The 8,370-nt window shown below is 35.7% G+C and overlaps 1 protein-coding gene across 1 annotated transcript in view; it reads left to right on the forward strand.

The window, feature by feature from the left end:
• The window catches only part of DMGDH (dimethylglycine dehydrogenase), an 89,829-nt gene that overhangs the window by 8,641 nt on the left and 72,818 nt on the right, over positions 1 to 8,370 (forward strand). The gene's annotated exons all lie outside the window — the stretch shown is intronic.

Below are 8,370 nucleotides of genomic sequence, written 5' to 3' on the forward strand. Positions count from 1 at the left end.
TGATTATAGCTTGTTTTTATTTTTTCACTGTTTTACTGTATTTTTCTGAAATATTTTGATGAAAACATTCTTAAAACCAATAAAATATTAATTTAAAAATTACAACACATAGTAAATAACCTAGAGAACAATGAAAATGAAAAAGTTGAGACAGACTTCAGAGTCTTTTCTTTCAAATAAAAACATACTAGGAAATTTTGTATGTGAAACAACCTTTATTTCAACATACGCAGAAGGAAATTACTGCAGCAAGTGAATTAATACAAATTTAGTTGCTAACATGTTGTGCACTTGAGATACAACTGAAAGGTCCTTTTTTACAACTGCCAATTTTAAAATGAAGAGATGATGTGTTATAAATCAAGTAATCTAATATTTCATCTACCACAAGAATGAGGTAGGTATGAGATAATGCCATCCTTCACAGTCCCTGAATTTTCTACTATTAAAGCATTTCAGTAACTGACTAGATAGCAGTTTAGTTCCTTAACGCTTTAACTACTTATAGTATTAACCTGGTATTAGCAAGATACAGTGTGCTAATACTTAATTAAGAACAGGTCTGGAACTGCCAAGCTGTGGCTGCAGGAAGCAGTGGCAGTGTGGGTACCAGACACTAGAGGGCAGTATCAAGGGTCTGACAGTAAAAGCATAAAACATGTATTTTCAATTTCAGTTCCTCCAAATAATGCAAAACTGAGGAGATATTTTAAACTAGCAGCATTTAATTTAAAAATGACTTGTGAGTTTTTTAGTAGATAATATAAACATAATATGTATTTCCTGTTAGCTGTTCTTCCAGAGGAACTTTATGAATATGTAAGTGTATACATATATAGATAAGGACTTTCATTTAAATGTAGGGAGTTTTATTTATGTTAATACTTACCCACTTTCACCTTTCCAAAAACAGTTTATAGACAGCTGTTGAAATAGCTTTGTTTTTCCTCAATCTGTGAATATGTTATCCTACCTTCCTCACTCCTACCCCAATTAGGTTCATTAAAAAATTCATTCAGGGGCCCTCCCTGGTGGCGCAACGGGTAAGGATGCAGCACTGTGAAGCTGGCAGTGGCTGCTTCAGTGCGAGTTCAATCCCCAGCCCTGGAGGTGACCCATATGGTGTGACAGACCTCTCCTGACCCACCCGCTGCTCCCCTCAGCAGTATACTATGTAGATCTGCCTGTTCTGCTCCCCTCTCTGTCTCTGGTGAAGCCTCTCACCGCCCTTGCACCTCTGGCTTGTACCCCAGCTCTGTATGCATAAATAAATAAATCTTTTAAAAAGTTCATTCAGCTGCTATTTCCATAGTAAATAATATCCATAGTCTGATGAGTACTTACTATGTGCCAGGCACTACACGAATCCTTGTACATACATACTTGTATCTATTCTTCATTATTCTGTGAGTTGATACTCCCTCTCTGTATTCAAGAATTGTGAAGTCAGGGAGTTAAAGAGTCATCATTGTGAGTGCAAAATTCCCCTGCCTCACTCCCAAAGGACTAAGTCCGTGTGGATACCACCTGGGGAGTGAACTCTGTAATAACTGTTCTTGGGAGGCTGCCCATGTTCTTTGTATCCTGGTAGAGAAATGGGATGTGGAAGGTCATAACACTGAAGTCTTTGGCCTCCTGCAAAGATATTTGTGGTTAAAAATAAATCCTGAAGGTAAGAGGAACCTTAGAATTGGAGATCCATCCCTAAGTTTTATAACTTCAAAAGAGAGGTTGAGGCTATCTTCAGTTAGTGTTTTGCTCTGCTTATATCACATTAATTCATTCAACAAATGATGACTGAGTGCCAGTAACACAGTTTCAAGCAACATGATTGTTACATGATTGTAAAGGATATCTCCTATTTTTTCCAAGGGGTAGATCGACATCACATCATATAAGAGTTCAAATGTCCCCTTTATCAATATGTTATGAAAAGATACCAGGAATTTTAATTTTTCTGTCAATTGGCATCTCCTTTATAATGACCTGACTTTGATGGATCTTTTTAGATTAAAACAGTTTCCTCTAACCTTTAAACCACTGAAGATGTTTTGTTTTAACACCATGTAGAACAGTATTTGTGAACTGGTGACAAGGAAATGTTGCCAACCTTTGTGTTTTCTTTGGCACAGTCGGTGTTTTTTAAAAAGTGAATGTGAATTATTCTGTGAAGCATCTGTTCTTCCTATTTGCCAGTCTGTTGCACAGACTGTTGCCCTATACCCTTCAAGTCCACACATTTACCTTACCTTGAAGGCATTTTGACATTTCAACTTCCTCTGTAGTAGAAATATTTGGGATTATCAAATATATCTGAGATGTCCCTTGCTCAGAGTTTTTCCAAGGAGTCCCCGGATTAAAAGATTCCACTTTCCTTCTATTTTATGGCCACTAGACTCCATTTTTTATTGTTGTCACTGCCCAGGATCATAACAAAGGGATGGTAGACATGAACTTTTCATCTACAACCTTCTTCTCTGGGTAGGTGGCTTTTCCTTGCTTTGTCTGTCCATTGCAGTGATCATACATCCACCCCAACATATCAGGCAGGTCAAATCACCTCATGCAGTTACGCCCTTTTAAAGGCATTTGTTTCTTTATAAGTAAAATTTAAATTAAAGCTGGGTGACTTTCCACATTTTATTTCTTGCAATGGCTTAGCATAAATTTAGGGTAAAAAAATAAGTCTTTCTCTAGGACTCACCTTGCAATCAGCAAGTCCTTCTTTAGGCTGGCTGTAAAGGTTACCCTGTGCCTCCAACTTCTGCCCACAGTGGAGTTCTCACTTTTGAGTGCTAGCTCTGAAGCAGCAGCAGCAGCATTTTTTGTATTTACTGGATTGTTAAGGCTTCTTTCCATCACAGGTAAAAATGCTTCTTATCAGAGTTTACAGATCTGCTGACTTATACTCTTCTGGATTCCACAGAAGAGTCTAGGCGATGCTCCTATGAGGTCTGGTCTTGTCAGCTTCCCAAACTAGCTTCCCAGCACAGTAATTTTGAGAAGGAAGATATGGAGACATAAAAATGAACAGCAGCTCAGGGAAAATCTGGTTGTTATGAAATGAGATGTGGTTTGACCCAGGGTATATTAAATACCAGCACAGCACCGAGGAACTTACAGTTGGTAAGAAATTCACTGCTATGTTGGAGCCAAAGTTTCTCCCTCTTTTCCTCAAAAAAAAAAAAAAAAAAGTGCTGTTTTCTACTCAGCTGCACATAGTGTTTTTACTAGCTGTGTCTGAAGGAGATTTAGTGAGGGTTTTTGGCTTGATGATGCTGTTAAACATCTTTATACATATAAAATTTTCTCTGGGTGGACTATACATGACTTTAGCTTACTTTAAAATTATTATCCATACAAAGCCTCAGTTGGCTTAGGAAGGTAATAATATCTTCCTCAGTAGAAAATTGGCAAACCCACCAGCATCTGAACACCAAGAATCATAGGGACACAAATTTCTCAAATTAATAATATATATAGTATATAAAAAGAACCCTAAATCACAAAAAGGAAGATATGTGGAAAAAAATTTCTCTCTAACTTCCATTTGAGCAATTTTAACTTTTCAGTGGTATTTACAGCCCACTTAGCTTAAAGAACTTCTGAAAGAAGTTGGTACTTTCAGAAAATAACTTCCAGTGATACCAGTACATGTCTACCAGAACTGCTAAAAGGAGAACTATTAAAGATTAGAGAGTAACTGGAACTCTCATTGCTGATGATAGGAGATTGGCACAACTGCTTAGGAAAAAAAAAATGTTTGGCAGTGTCTTTTTTTTTTTTTTTAAAGATTTATTTATTTATTCATATAGAACTGGGGTACAGGCCAGAGGCTCAGGGTCCGTGAGAGGCTTCACCAGAGACAGAGTGGGGAGCAGAACAGGCAGATCTACGAAGTACACTGCTGAGGGGAGCAGTGGGCGGGCCAGGAGAGGTCTGCCACACCATGTGGTCACCTCTGGGGCAGGCGGGAATCGAACTCATGCAGAAGTGGCTTTAGCTTCTCAGTGCTGTGCTTTAACCCGCTGTGCCAGCAGGGAGGGCCATTGGCAGTGTCTTTTAAAGTTGTGTGTATATATGTCAGGCTGTTCCCTGAGTGGGGATGTGTATAAATGTTCCTCAAAAGACATGGACAAGAATTTTCACAATAGCCCATTTATAGATTCTGCACACTGGAAACTATTTAGGCACCCATCAATAATAGAAGGGATGCAGGAATTGTCACATATTTAGACAATGAAATGCTCTACCCAAGTGAGAATGATTGGCTTATAGCCCCATGCAACAGTATGGATAAATCTCATAAATGTAGTGTCAAGGAAAGAAGCTAGGCACAAATCAGTAATTAAACTTACATAATGTACAAAAATAGACAAAACTAAGTTATGATCTTGGAAGCTGCAACATTGATTATCGTAGAGGAGGGAGAGTGACAAGCAAAGAATGGGGTGCCACTGGGATGTTTCGGCGCTATGTACATATGTGTGTTCAGCTCTTGAGTATTTATTTAGTCACACATTTATGATGTATTTTTGTGTACATTTTATGCACCAGTAAAAAAATTAAAATAAAAATTTCTCCATGGCCTTTGGAGCCTATGAAAGGCCCAATAAACAAAATAAAAAAGACAGTCTAGATTTTGAATAGTCATTTTACTGGTGATATGGAGTGATTTAGGCAGACATTGTTAACGCTAGCAGTTTCCTTATTATAATTGTAATCTATTTTGAAAAATAAATTTAGGACTTAATAGATACATAAAGTACCCAAAATTCAAAAGCTCCTTAATAGTTAATGAGATTAACTATACAATTGTGATCTAGAGTAAGCAATAAAAGGAAAAAATTAAAATGCTATTTCAGGGTGTCAGTTTTATTTTTTTTAAATGGCTGTTAGATCTGCATTGCATAATGTGTAGACCATATTTTTTTAATTACTTGATTTCATGTAATTAGTTAATTAAAACAGATAAGACATTCACTTGGATCAAAATTCAAAAGTTAAAAAGGTTATCCTGCCCCTCAGACATCCAAACCCATTAATGTTCCAGGATTTTTGTGTCACTTAGGGCATATTTCATGTATGTACAACCAATACTTGCAAATATTCTTTGCCCCTCATATAATCAAGCAGTAATACACCATAATCACTGTCTCTGTCTTGCTTTTTAGTTAACAAAGTATCTTTCAATCAACTTATTTTAATAATACAAGGAACTTCCTAATTTTTCAAGAATTTAATATTTTATTGTGTAATACACTAGGACTTATTTAGCCTGTGTCTGTGATGGTTGGTATCATTATTTGCATATTTTACCACTTCAGATAAATCCAGAATGAATAGCTTTCTCCATATATTACTTTGTACATTTGAACTTTTGTCTGGTCAACATGAAAGATAAATTAACTTTGTATTTTCATACATTCATTCTCTTTTTCCACTACTTCACTTTAATTTTGAGTTTAAACAATCAAAAGTGAGCTTTAGAGTTATAAATTAAAAGCTTTTAGATAAAAAGAGATAGATCGATCCAGTCACTCACTTACTCACTTTGTAAATATTTATTGAGTCCTACTTAATGTCAAGTGCCATTCTCCCCATGAACAAAGAGGGAAAAAATCCTGCTATTTTGGTGTTTGCTTTCTGGTGTGTATTGGTGGTGGTGGTGGTGGTAGGGAAACAACGCACAAAATAAAAAAATACATTAGACATGTGTTAGGAAAGATTAAATACTCTGGAGAAGAATACAGCAGGAAGCTCTTTCTGGGAAGGGGTGTGCAGCTTGAAATAGTGTCAGCGGGATTCTGCAAGGATGTAGCATTTTGTTCTACACTAGCTGGGGACTGCTAGGGTGGGAGGTGTTTTCACACTATTATGTTTTTGTCTTTCCTTTTAAAAATAGCATTTTTATCTTGAAATAGTTTTAGGTTTATAGAGGAGTTACAAAATTAGCACAGGTAGTCCATCTTTTTTTTTTTTTTTTTAAAGATTTATTTATTTGTGCATACAGAACTGGGGCACAGGCCAGAGGCTCAGGTGGTGAGAGGATTCACCAGAGACAAAGTGGGGTGCAGAACAGGCAGATCGACGAAGTATACTGCTGAGGGGAGCAGCGGGCGGGTCAGGAGAGGTCTGCCGCGCCATGTGGTCACCTCCGGGGCAGGCGGGGATCGAACTCATGCGGAAGTCGAACTCATGCGGAAGGAAGCGGCTTTAGATTCTCAGTGCTGTGCTTTAACCCGCTGCGCCACCAGGGAGGGCCGGTAGTCCATCTTTTTACCTAAACTATAATAAAAGCAAAGGTGAACAATTTTTTCAAAAAATTTTTAAGACCAGTCCATATTCAACTGACTTACAGTTCATTTTAAAATTTTTATATGTGTATATTTTTCAAATATACATATATAAGATATATGTATATTTGAAATATAAATATATACATATATAAATATAGTTTATTTAAACACATCTGTGAGATATTGTTCACTTGACTTAAATTGGTAGGATATACATAAAAGTAGCCATTTTAGTCATTTTTTAAAGTGTATAGTTTAATGGCATTAAATTTACCTACATTGTAATGTAATCATGACCATCATCCATTTACAGTACATTTTTTTAACTTCCCAAACTGAAACTCAATATCCTTTAAATAACCTCTCATTCTCTCCTTCCCTAATGCTTCAATAATCAACACTAAACTTTCTGTCTCTATGATTTTGACTCTTCTAGCTCCTAACATAGGTAGAATCACATAGTATTTGTCATCTCATTACTGTTTTATTTCATTTAGCAGGTCTTCAAGTTTCAGCCTTGCTGCAGCATGTTTCAGAATTTCTTTCTTTTTAAGGGCTGAATAATAATTCATTTATATGCATGATATTTTGTCTATCTATCCACTTGTTAATAGATAGTTGGGTTACTTCTATGTTTTGTCTATAATGTGCTATGAATATGGGTATACAAATAATTGTGTGAGTCAGTTCTTTAAATTCTTTTAGGAATATAACCGGAAGTGGAATTGTTGAATCACATGCTGGTGTTATTTTTAATTTTGTTAGGAAGCACAATACTGTTTTCTAGAGCAGCTATACCATTTTACATCTCTACAAACAGCACAAAGAGTTCTAATTTCATGACATCCTCACCAGCACTTGTTATTTCTAGTGGGTATGAGGTGATATCCATTGTGATTTTGATTTGCTTTTCTGGACTGATTAGTGATGATGAATATCTCTTAATGTGCTTGTTGACCATTGTATATCTTCTTTGGAGAACAATTTATTCAAGTTCTTTGGCCATTAAAAAATTTTGAATTCTTTGTTTTCCCTAATCAGATATATTATTTGCAAATATTTCCACCCATTCTATATATATATATATATATATATATTGTCTTATTGGCATTTAAAAAAAATCTTCCTGATATTTATCTGTAGCTTTTTCTTACACCTATTGAAATATGAGCCAACCATCAGTTTAATACTTCTTTAGGAGACCTCTTAAACTATCAATAACCAATAGCCTGGGTTGTGTAAGACAACTTTTTATTGTCATGGAAAATAATCTATTAACAAATGTTTTTTACTAAAAAAACTATATATAAATGTATAAAGTTCTCATAAACTTAAATTTTGATGATGGTGGGGTTGGGAGAACAGGTATATGTGCATTCTGCACTTGTTCTTGGAATATCTCTCACATTTCTTTTCACCATGTATAACCCTCTGTAATGCACTACTACTTTATTAAGTTAGTTATATTTTATTCTCCCAATGATATGTCTCTTTTATAAGTAATGTAAGTCTTATCAATCGTTTGCTAAGAAGTGGAATAATAAGGATGATAAATTTTTAAACATGATCAGCAAGGGATTTGAATAAATATCAGATATGTAATCAAAAAATAGAATATTCTTTTTTAAACAACTTATTTAGTCATGCATGCAAGAGCTGGGGGGGGGGGAGGTTGACCAGAGATTTGGGAGTGGTGAGAGGATTTGCCAGAGACAGAGTAGGGAACAAAACAAGCAAATCCACTGAAATACACTGCTGAGGGGAGCAGTGGGTAAGACAGGATAGGTCTGCTGTACCATATGGATTAGCTCCCTGGCTAAGGATGAACTCGTTCTTCAGTGTCACCTTCCTAGTCAAACTTATGCTACAGTGGCTGTGGATAGCTGCAGCTTACACACTTGCACTACCATGGAAGCTTCAAAATAGATCATTCATTAAAAAATATATACAAAGCTTATAAAGGACATAATTAGTGTTTTTTTTTTAATTTATGAGTTTACTAAAGTGCATATATTGCCCTTTTCAATGAAAAAGAACATATTCTTCATAGAAATAAGGTACCAGTTTTATC

This window comes from Condylura cristata, unplaced genomic scaffold (genome assembly GCF_000260355.1).
Source record: "Condylura cristata isolate star-nosed mole 26May11 unplaced genomic scaffold, ConCri1.0 scaffold00007, whole genome shotgun sequence".
Classification (NCBI taxonomy): Eukaryota; Metazoa; Chordata; class Mammalia; order Eulipotyphla; family Talpidae; genus Condylura; species Condylura cristata.